This window comes from Mustela nigripes, chromosome 18 (genome assembly GCF_022355385.1).
Source record: "Mustela nigripes isolate SB6536 chromosome 18, MUSNIG.SB6536, whole genome shotgun sequence".
Lineage (NCBI taxonomy): Eukaryota > Metazoa > Chordata > Mammalia > Carnivora > Mustelidae > Mustela > Mustela nigripes.
The window spans coordinates 34,140,123-34,155,341 of record NC_081574.1 but is presented as its reverse complement, the minus strand read 5'-3'; the positions used below and the strand labels follow the sequence as shown (position 1 = coordinate 34,155,341).

Genomic DNA, 15,219 nt, shown 5'->3' with positions numbered 1-15,219 from the left:
TTCTAGGTTTATCTTGTATATTTCCTGTTGTAGTCCTACAATCAGCACTGCTTTAGCAACATCCCACAGATTTTGATGTGTGTATTTTCATTATTATTTAATTCAAAATATCTTCTAATTTCCACTGTGACTTCTTTAAATGATGGATTAATTAGAAGTGTGGTACACAATTTCCAAATATATGGAGTTTTCCTAATTATCTTATTGATTTCTAATTTAATTCCACCATAATCAGAGAACATATTCTCTATGATGTTGATCTTTTTGATCTTTTTTTGTTTGTTTTTTGTGTTTTGGTTGTTAAATGATCCTTTACTGAAAGATTTTCCTTTGTAGTTCTTAACTAGCTGGACATTCTACTGCACCACTATTGATGTCATCCATGATGTCATGAGGGTGGCAGCCATCAACATTGCGGCCCACAGATGGGGCAGTCCTCAGAATGTCTTTAATGGTTCCAGAGAGTTCTCTGGTAAAGATCAGTGCCATATCCATCAGACAATGTTGACAATCTCATCAAAAGTGACATTTCCACTGTGCTTAATATTTTTCTGCTTCCTTCTGTCTCTTTGTGGTTCCTTAAGGGCTTTGTTAATCAAGGTAGAGGCAGAAGGCACCACTTCAGTCTGGGCTTTCTGTTCTGAATGGTCAGTTTCATTGTAATCTTAAACCATTCCAATGTCATCACCAAACTTTTTTGGAGATAGACCCAAGGGGCTGATGTTGGGGGCCAAGGTAGACGTGGCACTGACTTCCCCACGAGGGCACCTCAGGTATATTATTTGATCTGGTTGGAGTTCAACTTAGGTGGCACGGTGGAGGCAGCTGGTGTTAGATGAACCCGGATTTGGGAGGACCAAAGACAGTTGCACCCTCACCTCCTCCCAGGCAAAATCCAAAAAGCCACAATGTCAGTCTTTAAATTTAAGACTTGCTTTATGGCCAATTGTCCTGGTAAACACACCATGTGTCCTTGAAAAAAATATGTGTTTTTTTGTCATCATTCAGTGTAATATTCTATAAAAAACAACTCAACCAAAGTGATTGATACTGTTGTTCAAAATCACAGTTCTTTTTTCTCTTTTCTTTTGGGGGGGGGTCTCATTTTATCAATTGCTGGGGAGAAATGATAAAATCACCAATGATTGTGGAATTGTCTATTTCTCCTTTCAACACCATCAATTTTGTTTCATATATTTTGAAGCTTTGTTATTAAGCATATACATATTTACAAGTAAAGTCATTGTGAAATGACCCTTTTTATCATTGTGAAATGTTTCTCTCTGCCTCTAAAAATACTCTGTTTTGAATTCTCCTTTTTCTGATATTAATATAGCCACTTCAGCTCTCCTATACTTAGTGTTCACATTATGTTTTTTCACCCATTTACCTTCAACATATCTGTGTCTTTATATTAAGTGTGTCTCCACAAGAGACACACTTTTTAACTTTTTAAGTATGTCTAACTTTAACTTTTTAAGACAACATATAGTTGGGTCTTGTTTTCTTCAGTATGACAATCTCTGCCTTTTAAATGGAGTATTTTAATTTGTTTACTTTCAACATATCTGTGTCTTTATATTAAGTGTGTCTCTTGTAGACAACATGTAGTTGGATCTTGTTTTCTTCAATAGGACAATCTCTACCTTTTAAATGGAGTATCTTAATCCATTAGTATTTAATGTAATTATTGGTATAGTTGGATTTGGAGCCACCATTTGGTTTTTTATATTTTTCCTCTGGTTTTTGTTGTTTTCTTTTGTTCTACTGTTCCTCCATTCCTATCTTTTTTTATTGTTTCAATATTTTTTAAGATTTAAGTTTAATTATCCTGTTGGCTTTTTAGCTTTCCTTCTTTGCATTATTTTTAGTGGCTACCCTAGAAATTATAATATACATCCCTACTTTTTTACAAAATGCTTTAGTAAGCATGGTTGTATTTCACACAATTTACAAAAACCTTGCAAGGGGCACCTAGATAGCTTAGGCAGGTGACCAACTCATGGTTTCAGCTCAGGTCATGATCTTGGTGTCATAGGGTTGGGCTCTAGACTTGGTGCAGAGTCTGCTTGGGATTATCTCCCTCTCCCTCTCTCCCTTTGCTCCTCGCCCTGCTCATGTGCTCTCCCCACCTCTCTCATATATAAATAAAATCTTTAAAAAAAAAAAAAAACTTCATTTCGGTGTTGATCCATATTCCTTCACCCTATCTTATCCTTTTTTATTAAAGATTTTATTTATTTATTTATTTATTTATTTATTTATCTGTCAGAGAGAGAGAGAGCGCGCGCGAGAGAGAGAGCATGTGCACACAAGCAGGTAGAATGACAGGCAGAGGCGGAGAGAGAAGTCTTCCTGCCAAGCAAGGAGTCCAATGTGGGACTCAGATCCCAGGACCCTGAGATCATAACCTGAGCGGAAGGCAGAGGCTTAACCACTGAGGCACCCAGGTCCCCCATGATGTGTTTTTTTTTTAATGTTTTAATTTTTTTATTTTATTTAATTTTTTTATTTTTTGCTCTCTGTTCTCCACCTTGGATAATTTTTATTGCTCCAATAGTAAGTTCTCTTCCTATTTCCATTGTCATCTCCACTGGCTATCAAGTCCATTCATTTCTGATACTGTATTTTTTGGTACTGAAGTTTCCATTTAAAATTTTTTTTCTTTTTCTAATCATTTAGGTTTTTCAAAAAATCATTTTTCTCTCACTACTAAGATTTCCTACCTTTTCATTCATCATAAGCATATTTTCTTTTACTTCATTGAGGATAGTTTTGGTTGCCATTTTTAAATCCCTCTATGCTAGTTCCAATATCTAGGTCATCTCAGGGTCACGTTCACATTTTCTTTTCTCTCAAGAATGTGTTCCAAATTCATGGATTTTTGTAAGTCAGATAAATTTGGGTTGTATCCTGGTCATTGTAAATGTTTATGGAAAAAATTCTAGTTTTTTCCCCCTCTGATAAGAACCACTAACTCTTTCTATTGCATAGCAGCTCCTGCGTTCCTGTGTCTGTTCAAATGTTTTTTCTTTATCGGAATCACTATCAGTTTGTTCTGTAAACGCCTATACAAGGGGTCACAGGGAGATATGGATAGTCAGAATTTGGGATCCTCTTTGGTTCTTTCCCGTCTGTGATTCTTCCACTCTCTTCAGCAGACACAATTTCTCTGGCTTCAATTTCCTGGTTTCCCAGGAAATTGGGAAACCTCTGAAATCTCTCTGGTTTCCCAGCCCAGAGAGATTCCAGTTTTTCCACAAGCACCCTGTCACCTCCAGCAATCATATCACCACATTGTCCCCAGGGGAAAAGCCACAAAAATGAGAACTTACTTTGAAAAAAAACTCTGCTCCTCTGACAATGTACTTCCATGAAGAGTCTGTCTGCTACTGTTGATTTTCTGTTACCTCACATAGCTACAGTTTTTGCTACTTGTCCAGATTTTTAGTTGGTTTTTATAGGAGAGACAGTCTAGTAAGATCTTACTCTATCATTACTAGAAGCAGAAACCCCAGGATATTTTAAAGAGCAAATACCATGTCACTCCTTTGCTGAAATCTTATAAACATCTTATCATTGCCCAGGACTAAGTCCAAAGTCCTTAGTGGGACCTTCAGTGAGTCTCCTGAGCAGAAAACAGAAGGCACCCTCAACTGGAATTTAAAGACAGTTTAATAAAGAGAAGGTTTACAAAAGTTAAAGGAAGAAAAAGGGAGATTAAGGTACTTGGGACTAGCAACAGTGGGAAGTCATTGTGACTGGTAGGCTTTAATGCACAGAGTGAACAAAGGGTGTTACCAAAACTAATCAAACTGGGGCCATGGAAGTAGGGCCACCAACAGGAACTACTGTTATAAGATACAACAGTTGCCAGAACCTCAGCACCCAAACGGGGGAGAGTAGGAGAAATGTCATGCCTTCTCTCCACTATGATCTCTGATCTCCTACTCATGCTTCTGTCGTGCAGACCCAACTAGAAGCCAGAGGGCTACATAGCTCAGATGATGCAGTTTTTAGTGTTCAGCCTCTGGGGACAACAGAGCACAACAGAAAAAAACCTACTGTAGCCCATTCTTGCCCCTACTGTTTCCTCCAACACAGCCATACTAGACATCTTTCAGTTCCTCAAATAACTCTTTTCCACCCTTTGTCACACAATGTTCCCTCTATGAATGTTCTTCCCACCCATCTTCGTTGCCAACTTCACTGCTGTTCAGCCTCCTGTTGTCAGCTTACTCCTAAATTCCTCAAGGAGATCTTTTATGACTCCCTAGACTACATAATGACCTCTCTTTGTATATTCCTAAAGCTCCCTGTACTTCTCTCTTACAACATCAAGCTCATTAGTGACTAATTAGTCGTGTGTTATAATTTAATTATTTCTCTAACATCTGCCTTCTTTAAGAAACTGTGGGCTCAAGGAGAGCAGGAGGGATTTCTCTTTTGCTCACCAGTTTATCTGCAGAGCTAGCACAGGATCTGGCCCACGTGGTGCTCAATCAGCATATGTGGACTGAGTAATCAACATGTCTGCCTCTTGCTAGAATATGAGTGAGCCGACTGTGTACTATTCAATTCTGAATCCCCATCTCCTAGCACAGTGCCTACTATATAGTATGTCTTCAATAAATGTGATTGCATATATAAATAAGTAAATTTAAGACCATTTATTTACATTTTAATCCTATACCACATTTCAAAATAATGAGTCCTATTAACTCAATGCTCACTGCGAAAAGAAGTCCTAGACTTCATTTGTCCTAAAATTGCCTTTTTCAAGCTTTGGAGGCTGTTGTCCCTCTCCCAGTTTTCAGATATTTGGATTAGTTCGTGTCTACCTCTCTACCATGTTTTTGCAGGCTTTACTTCTCCTATCTCACACACATTTGACTTTCCAGACAAAAAGAGCCTCATCTCTGTAGTCTCTTGGCGCTTGGTCAGACTTCAGCCCCTAGAATACTTTGCTCCTTTCTTCTAGAATTTCCGAAGCTCTGCCATGTATTACTGATCAGTGAAGATCAGAAATGCCCATAGCACTGTGTTCAACTGCTAGGTTCTTGCATCAAAGAAGGATGGGGCTTTCTCTTTCTTTCCAGTCTTTGTCATGATGAGCAGGTCAATCAAGTCCTTGGAGAGTCAGTTTCTTCATCTATAAAATAGAAACAATATCTTCTGTGTCAATTACACATCATTGAGTAACAAACCATATAAGAGCTTAGTGGTTTAAAACAACCATTTTATGTGCTCATGATAATTCTGCAAGTTAGCCGTTAGGTTGGATCCAGTTGGTGGTTCTTCTGTTCTTCCTGGAGTCACTCACGTAGCTGCAATCAGCTGGCAGATCAGCTAGAGGCTGGTTGTGTAGGGCCTCAACTGAGACAATCTCTCTCTGTGACACGAAGTCCTGTCCTCCACTGACAAGTCCTGGCTTATTCACATGATAGTAGAAGAGTTCCCAGCAACAAAAGTAGGCAAAACCCCCCATCAGCTTGAAGTCTCTGTTTGTACTACTTTTATTAGTATTCCATCTGCTGAAGCAAGTCATAAGACCAAGCCCAGAATCACTGCCAAAGGGTCTACACAAAGACATGGATACAGGAAGAACAATTCAGTGGGGACCATTATTGTAAGAATCTACCACACTTGTTTCCTTCAGAGAGCTAAGTAAGGATCAAATGAGATGATACTGGCATACAACAATGTCCAATGCATGTTATTATTTTATCAATGTATGTAATTCCATAATTTTAATTTTATTTGTTTATCTGAGGGAGACTTTCTTTTTAAACAAATTTTTTAAAGATTTTGTTTCTTTATTTGAGAGGAAGCGAGAGAGAGCAATTGAAGGCACAAGAGCAGAAGGAGGGAGAAGCAGACTTCCTGCTGAGCAAGGAGCCTATCTCAGGACACTGGGATCATGACCTAGCTGATGGCAGCCACTCAGCCAACTAAGCCACACAGGCAACACAGAAATAAACACACAAGGAGAATACCAGGCAAAGACAAAGGTAGAGATTAGAATTATGATGCCACAAGCCAAAGAACATCTGGGGCTCCCAGAAACTGGAAGAGGCGGGGAAGAACCCACCCCTTGGAGGGTTTGGAGGGAACATGGCCTCCTCAGCACCTTGATTTTGGACTTCTGGCCTCCAGAAGTTTGAGACCAAAAAGTTCCTGTTTTAAGACACCCAGTTTGTGGTACTTTGTTACCACTGCCCTGGGAAACTAATACAGAGGGTAAATATCTTTAACCCCATCAGCTTCATCTAAAGAAGCATGAGGTAGAATGAACCAAGAGTCTCTGAGAGTCAAAAGTGCAGGCCACTCATCTTCTGCTGAACTTGAACAAGTGGCTAAACCTCTCTGGGCCTTAGTTTCCATGTGAATGTTCCCAATGAATGTTCAGAGAGAGTGTTGCAGCAGATTCATGTTCGTAAAAGTTCATAACATGGTAAGGTTCTTGGGGTAATTTTACATGGGTACAAGGGGAAACTTTTTTTTTTAAGAAACCTGTTTTGTTTTTGGGGTTTTGTTTTTTGGCTTTGTTTAGATTTATTTATTTATTTGAGAGAGAGGAAGGGAGGGAGTTGGGAGAGGCAGAGGGAGAGAGGGAATCCCAAGCAGGTTCCTGGCTGAGGGTGGAGCTTAATGCAGGGCTCAGTCTCATGACACTGAGATCATGACCTGAGCTGAAATCAAGGGTCAGACACAACAGACTGAGCCACCCAGGCGTCCCAAGGGGATACATTTTTTCCTTTTAATGGTGAATATTAATTATGGTTATCTTAAATGCATGCAAGTAAGGCTGGTTTTCCATTTATGTTGGTAATTTAAAAACATGCAGGATTTTAAAGTCCCAATTTAAATAAAGCTATGAGTAAATAATAGAACAGTTGGCATATGTATTTGTCAAAAACTGTGAAAGTGGTGTGTGAAAGACTGACATTTGGGGAAACACTGAATTATATATTCTCAAAGGAAGCTTCCAGATGGAAAATGGTAGGATTTTGTGGATTCATAAAAATACCCACAAGAGTAGAGCACAGATGAGACTCTAGAGGAAGATAGGTGGGCAGTTAATGGAGAAATGAGAGAGGTGGGCAGTTAATGGAGAAATGAGAGAGGTGGGCAGTTAATGGAGAAATGAGAGAGGCATGGACATCTCTGAAAAGAACCCAAGTGGGGCAAAGGGCCCCTTGGTTCTCTTGAGAAGCATCTTCTGATTCAGGACCTGTTTGCTCCCTCCCATCATATATCCTTACCCCAAAGCCACCATGGATGTCTTACCCTTTTTAAGTTTTTGTGACTAGAAGTCCCAGGGCCTGTGACACAAACTACCTCCTCATTCAAGACGCAAATGGTAACAACTATCAAGTTGAGAATCTGGAGAACCTTACAGTTGAACTTGGCTCTGTGTTGTCCTCTGTTTCTCTACTCAAACATAAAATGGGGTCACATTTGACTACAAGTGGCTGCTGGCAGCTGAAGAAAGGGCAAGGAGCACAAAGAGGCATGAGTCATAGCCTTGTAGGAGGCCCTTAGTGCTGGAAGAGACCTTGGAAATCATCTAGCCTTTAGTGTATCCTCATTGGATGTCACCCAGTCCCTACTGAACAGCACCATTGACACAATATCCATTCCCTTGTCAAATGGCACTTAGGGTTAGAAGTGTTCTTCTCTGTGATAGTCTGCTGTCTCCCTCCTTATTACTTAGATTAGGGGTTCTTAGAGTAGGAAGGACCCTCAAGCAATCACCTAGTTTGTCTCTTTTATCAGAGCTTGGGTTATTTTCCACAGTTTTTGCAGGAGACAATGGAACCCAGAGAGGTTAATGGCAGAGAGGAGGCTCCCCTTTTCCAATTCAGTAATGTTCCATTATGCCACAGTGTTTCATGTACTTCCCAAAAACCCTAGCTCCAAAGACAATCACACTGGGGGCTGGGGCTTCAACATGAATTTTGGGCAGACACAATTTAGTTTTCATAGCAGTAAGACATTGGTGATAACCTACTCAAGCCATTTATCCAGGGAAGTGTGGCCCTAAAATGCTGAGGCAACATCTTGCCCATTCATCTCCTGACAAGCCCTCACATAAGGGCTGCCACACTGGAATGGAGCTGGGCTCCAACCAAACAGCATATATACATCTAGTAGCTCATTTCTTCCTGCTGGAGCCTCATCTCCAAATTTCAAGACCAAAGACCCTCCTTCCAATTTACCCTGTGGTCTGGTAGGCCCTGGAAAAAGGCCACAGCAGCCATATGTTGGAAGAACTTGCCATCTTTCCAAGAACCCATCCATCAATCCAGCAATCCTGTACTTTCTGAGCCCATCCCAGGATGCAACTGGGCAGTGCTCTCTAAGTGATGACAACAAGCTAGTGAGACACAGCTAATTTTCATGAAACTATTAGAGAAAAATTAAGTGCTAACAAAGTGTGTGGGACTAACTCCAGGCTATCAAGAGTTCCAAGAAGCGAGAAGTCAGGGGAGTGGGAAAAGTTTTCATGGAAGTCATGGGACTCCAGTCAGGTCTAGAAGGATTCACAGGACTCGGGCAGAGGGAGGAAGGAGGTACTGCCAGTCATGGCAAGGGTTGGGGGCTGGTGACAGTGTGTTATGAACAAAGGACTGAATCCAGGTCAACCCCGGGAATGGGATTGGGAGGGTGGTGAGGATGGGTGAGACAAGCACTGGGAGAGATCATCTCTTTTGCCAAGTTAAATTCTTTCATTCTTTCCTCCCTCTCTCCCAATCCCCTATCAGCCGGAGCAGAAAGGCCTAGAGTTTTTCTAATAGGAGGCTTCCCAAGCACGTTTATCAACAGCAAACCTTTTTTTTTTTTTTTAAATCCCATTAGACCAGGCAGCTCCTTACATGTTCTTACTGTCCTTCTTACCCAGGATTTTCCTCCACCAGCAGCCAGTTGGGGGGAGGGGAGCAGCTCCAGCTTACTAACTTGAGCAGAGCCCAAGTTCTTGGGGTCTGAGGTGCAGTGGGGTAAAGGGTTTGGCCAGTAGGTCTTTCCCTCTTGGATCTGACAAGAAATGGGCAGGTCATAGGCAGCTGTGCTGAGTATTTATGTTACGCAAAAGGCCGAGTCAGCCCTCCTTCCTGCCAAGGTCAGCAAGCTGCATTCCCCGCGGTTTGGGTGTGTGGGTGTCTTCAGGACTAGCAGGAAAGTCAGCCAAGAGCCCAGGCCTTACTTAGTTTGTGCAGACCCACCGAGCCTGGGGAGCTTCGGTTCTCCAAAGGCAGCACCAGGTACCCTTTGGATCTCTTCTTTCACCCCTGACTTTCCACTCTCTTTCCACCAGGCATTTTGTTCACCAGTGAACGGGACTTGGGAGAGGGTCTTGACCCTCGACAGTGATACATTTGCTGACAGAGCTTCAGCCAAAGCTCCTGGGGGACGTTGCCTCCCCACCCTCTACCATGGCCATCCACCACGGCCATCATCAGCCTCACGCACACACATTCTCATTTTATACTGTTGAAGTTAGACCTAAACGGACAGCACTGAAAGTCAGAACCATGCAGAAAGAGGACAATCTGATTGCTGAATAGAGAAAAGCAGCAGGGTTGTTCCGACTGCTCTCTTTAGGAATTACTAGACAAGTTTGGGAATTAAGGATTTCTAATGTGCAGATAAACCTCCTGTTTTATTTAAAATGTGCAAGGCAGCTATTTCCTTGTGCCCTGGGCTTCCTTTCTGCCTCCACAAATCATACCAGTCCCCTGATGCAGCTCCGGGTCCAGCTTCTCTGGCATCCATCTCTCATGAGCCGCGGACGTTGATGCTAATTCATGGTCTGCCTGGTACTCAGCTGGGTCTCTCTGAATGAGCTCCCACCTGCGGGCCCCTTGGAGAAGCCCAGATGGGGATTCTACCACCCTGAATTTCCCTCGATCCCTGAATACCTCAACCAACCCAATTCATTGTGAAGACAAGAGATACACGTTACAAATACATAAGAGCAGTACAAATAGCAAGGAGAGTGCCAAGAGAAGGACCAGAGCCATCCAAGAGGCCATCGGATGTTTTCCTCTAAGGATCTGTTAGAATCAGGGTGCCTGGGTGGCTCAGTTGGTTGAATGTCCAACTTGTTTTCAACTCAGGTCATGATCTTAGGTTCATGGGATTGAGCCCCACGTTGGGCTCAACGGGGAGCCTGTTTGTTCCTCTCCCTCTGCTCCTGCCCTTGCTTGTGCGTGCGCTCTCTCTCCCTCCCTCCCATAAATCAATAAAATCTTTAAAAAATAAATAAATGAAGCTCTCTTAGGATCAAAGCTCAGGGCCTGCCCCAAAGCTCAACCTGGCTCAGGTCCTCTGCAGCCCACTTCGAAGGCAAGCCAGGCATCCCTGAGCTGGGCGTCCCCGCAGGTGGCATTCAAGAGTGTGACCAGCGGGTGGGGCCTGGAAGGCAGAGTCTGGGGCTGAGCTCTTTGTAAGTGAGACCCAGGAGTCCCGGTTTAATTAGAATTCCTGCCTAGGATGAAGGCTGACGGCTGCCAGCCCAGGCCTTGAGCCATTGGTCACGGCCCATAAAGGCCACACACGAGTCATGAAGCCAGGGCAGGGTCTGCTTCCCTTGTAGGGGAACATTAGAAGTTTCTGTGATCCCCGCCTGCAACTCCGTGCTCCCCAGGACTCCATCAAAAGACTCTTCTCTGCAAACCACATGCGTAATGACACCTGATGAGGACCTGGGCCTCTCTGGTCCACTCAGTGGGGTCTCCGTTCTCTCCCCACATCTTCCAAGAGGCCATGCCTGTTGCCAGCACGCTCCCACCCCTGCCTTTGATCCCAGCTGCAGGGACTGCCATTCAAAGTTCCATGGGTCCAGGACGGCTGCACGGTTGGCACAAGGACCAAGCCACCCTGCTGCATAGTTTGAGAAGACTGACATCAGACACACACTTTTAAAACTGTGAAATAGGCTATAAACTTCATACCAGGTTTTCTAATGATGGAGTTGGTGGTGGCAGCTGCTCTGCTCTGCTCCCCAGCGGCTCCCGTGGAGACCATGAACGTGAGCGGGGGCGAGGCTGAGGCTCTGCATGGTTCCAGCCTCTGGGCGGCTGTGGCCCCAAATGAGAAAGCGTTTGCCTGCCCTCCAGGCTGCAGAGTGTGACACTGAACAATCAAACACCCACAACAAACGTCCCAGAAGTTGCCTTGGATTCCATCTTCAAGGCTTCATCCTTTCAACATTCTGGCTCCTGCTAAAAAGTTTCCCAGAGAGGGATAGTCCTTTAACAGATCCTCGATCATTTACACTTCAGTGTGAATGATGGATCTGGGACCAGATTAATTTAGAAAATTAGGGAGCAGGGGTCTGGGGCATCAGGGCACTGAGGGGGAGGAAGGTCGTGAACTGAGCCCAACACCAGCTAGATCCTTTTGAGTCTGGGGAACTTCCACTCCCTCAGCGATGGCACCATGGTGAGGGCATGTCATTGAGGCCAACAAGCTGAGGTTTAACTCCTAGAGCTGCCACTTACCGGCCACTCACGAGCTTCCCTAACTCTAATGAGCCTGGGCAAGTTACTTCACCACTGTGTGCCTCAGTTGCCTCAGCTTTAAAAGAAAAAGACCTGTGGCACCATCCCCCCATGTTGTTGCAAGGATTAAGTCAGTCAACACATGTGTAAAGCCTTTTGAGAACAGAGTCCAACACAGAAGCTATAAGCAAGCAACATACACATGTTGCAATTACCATCTACAAAACAAGGGAGGAAGAAGGGCGGTCTTGGCATTCTGTCGGTAGGGTGTGTGGCACTCCTGAAGGCGGGCTTTGAGAATGAACTTGGAAAGTGACTACCTCTGGGTGCCTGCCACCCCCCTCCCCCAGAACAAAGGCTCTGGGAATGGGTGAGCAGGTTAAAGTTCAAAGAAATCCTCTGAGAGGTGATCCCAGGGGCCCTGAACCCTCCATCCCTCTGCCTCTAAAACCTGGGTTACTACCAACTTTCTGTCTTGCACGCAAATGGGATGCCGTGCTAATAAATCAATTCCCAGCCATTAAGAGCCTGTAATAATCCTTTTCACTTGGCCCTTCCAGCCTGTTTTACTCGGCACCTAATTAACTAATAGCCGAGATTTGGGGCTTCTTTCTCCCGGGAGCCTCCTCACTGAATCCCTTCCCCCAGAGTAGCTTGCTTGTTGCCCTTCGTTGTCCTGTTCATAGAACCTGTCTCCCAAGATGGACTGGCCCAGCCAAGAGACAGTCGTGCAACTAGAATGGGAGATGAGGGATTAGTAAACACACGTAATTTAAGTAACTAAGCCATCAATCATTATTCAAATGACCTCCTGTAAGGTCTGATTTTAATGTTTCTGTTAAGAAAGCTCAATAAATCATAATGTTAATCTATGAGGAAGCATCTCAGCTCACTCACTCCCTCTCCTTACTTACAGATTTTCAAAATATTCATGTTCTCCAAGATCCAGCCCTAATTCAACTATTGGCGATTGATCTTTTTCACAAAATTGTTTACTGAACACCTACTGCATGTTAGGTCCTGGGCTAGGCATGGAGGATTCAAATAGGAACTGAGAACAGAGGTCTCCAAAATGGGTGCACACAAACTTGGAGAGGGGCACTGGGTGAGTGAGGGGTCAGTAAGAAAATATTATAAGTTCTGCTGCTATTTAATTTTAAGCTCGCTTTCTGTTAATGAAAGTCTTTAGGATGACTAATAACAGTAGTATGATTTTAAAATAAATATCCAAACACCAAGGATACTACTTAAAATTTTTTAGCTGGTGGAATGCCTGATCAAAAAAGTCTCGAGATGACAGGTATAGTGCGGTGGTTCTCAAAAAGATCCATGGGAAGTGGGGAAGAGAATCAGAATCCCTTGCAGAAAAGCTTTTCAAAATACATTTGTCTGTCATCCTGCCCAGAACCATCATAAGTTCAAGAGAAGACAAGATGGAAACGTGTTATCACTTTTTAAACCTCCAGGGATTTCTGGTACTGATCCTATCCCCACTACGAGGCTCAGAAGAGAAGGGCGCATTCTCGGACTTCTTCCAGCAAGATCTCCTTAACCCCCTTCCCCCGTCTACACTGCCAATGTCCTGGGGTCTCTAGATCTAAGCATAAGCTTGGTGTCACCCTTCACCCTGCTGGTTTTTAACTCCTGCTGCTGCTTTTCAGAAGGGTGGGATGAGGGCTGGGGACACTGTAGCCAGGGCAAGAAGATGGGAGAGCCGGTCCCCACATAGCACTTCCAGTAGACTGCCTTAAGTTATTCATCTCACAGGGGCGCCTGGGTCGCTCACTGGGTTAAGCCGCTGCCTTCGGCTCAGGTCATGATCTCAGGGTCCTGGGATCGTGTCGCCCTCGGCCCGCAAGGACGACAATGAGCCTGGTATGGTGTTAATGCTTCATTTCCGTTTATTTAATCAACTTCCTTAGCTTATATACAGCAGGGTGACCAATAAGGGGTCAAGCCATGGGGAGAGCCAATGAGAGTCCTGTAACTATGCTGATTAAATTTGATACAGCCAATAACTATGTCCTCCTTTAGGCGGGCTTCACCAGAAAGTTCATTGTATACTTGCAGCGTATTTTGCTGTCAGTGAGCCAAGCACCTTCTTGTAATGGCGGGGACTTTCCCGGCCAGAGGCAGTCCCCGACAGGATCGAGTCCCCCATCGGGCTCTCTGCTCAGCAGGGAGCCTGCTTCCCTCTCTCTCTCTGCCTGCCTCTCCGTCTACTTGTGATCTCTCTGTCAAATAAATAAATAAAATCTTAAAAAAAAAAAAAAAGTTATTCATCTCATAGACGTGGGTGGAGGGGGAATTCCTGGGACTTTGTTACCTTGAGTGAGTCCGTGGTCTCGCGCTTCCGGGCAGGACGGAAAGGGCTGGGTTGGTCACCACAGGGGCCTTGCCATCCTCTCACCCTGCTCAGCGCCCCATTCTCCCTCTAGGACCCACTGTCCTCCTGTTGCCTCTCTTGTCCCCCGAGGAACTTAACACTGAGAGAAATTACAGCCTTAGCCTGACCAGAAGACTGATTTAGGACGGGAAAGAGAAGTTACAGAGGGACAGATAGATGGTTGTGAAATAAACACAACCATCTATCTGTCCCTAAACGTGTCAGCTACGAACTGCCAGGCCCGCCCTGGCCTGTCAGCTCGGTCTGCCTGCCTCTCTCAGGGAGGGAACCTAAGCTGCTCTTTGTCCAGGGCTGGCCTATAACAGGACCAGAATTGGGCACTTAACTCCAGGGCATCCCGCCCACAGGCTGGCTGGCCACCCTCGAGGCAGCCTGAAGTAAAGAATTCAGCCTATCTGACCGGCTTCCTTCACATGCAAGGTATACAAAGGGGTAGGTTGGGAAGCTTGACAGAAGTGAGACGCAGAGAGAAGGGCGCACACCACCACAGGGAGGCCACATGCCCAAGGGAGCATTGTGGGGAGCCACTTCTTAGAGCCTCCAGGCAACTACAGCTCTCTGGTGCTCCTTCTGAGGCAGCATGAGCCGGGTGGTTCTCTAGGTGGTTCCTTGCAAACAAACCACAGAGCCAAGCAAAGCCAGACCTTAGCTAAATTGACTTCTTTCCAGATGGTTCCTCCAGATATGGAATGGGGGGGGGGCAGATGTGTCGACAAGGCCACCCCACATCCCATCACCTCAGAGTAGAGCCAACCTGGCCTGTTCTGCCCCCCACAGGACATCAGTACCTGTCTCCATGGTTGTCAGGGTAACCCAGATAAGAGAGAAATCTAGTGTTCAGCAAACCATTAGCCCCACTCCCTGAAAAGCAGGCAGCCCCTCAGAGATGAATATGGGGAAGGCATGGGTGGAAAAACTGATCGCACTGGCGACCTTTCCTCTCCTCATCTACTAGAACCAAGGCAAGGCTTGAGGCCTGGCTCTCCCCATCTCCACACCCATCTCAGGCTTCACCCTGGATTGTGACCCTTCCTACATTCAGTGCTGCCCTGATTCACAGTAGTGGGATTGCCTCACTAAAAACATACTGACTGAGAAATTCTAATTTCCCCTCAGAGATGGTCTGAGACCCAGCCCTTGCTGGAGGTCGCCTAGGTAAGCGTCATACTGAGGCACCTAGATCTTGGGAAACTGTCTCTGTCTTCATATGCCTTCTTCTTAGGAAGACATCTGCTCTCTCACCCTAGAGAACCAGAAGCAGTCAGTCGCATGTCCTAGGCTACTCGGACTCCTTTGGTAAAGTGA

The 15,219-nt window shown here is 44.7% G+C and overlaps 1 pseudogene; it reads right to left on the bottom strand.

Moving 5' to 3' along the window:
• Positions 1–339: 339 nt before the first annotated feature.
• Positions 340–14,712, bottom strand: LOC132006444 (large ribosomal subunit protein uL11-like; annotated as a pseudogene).
• Positions 14,713–15,219: the final 507 nt, after the last annotated feature.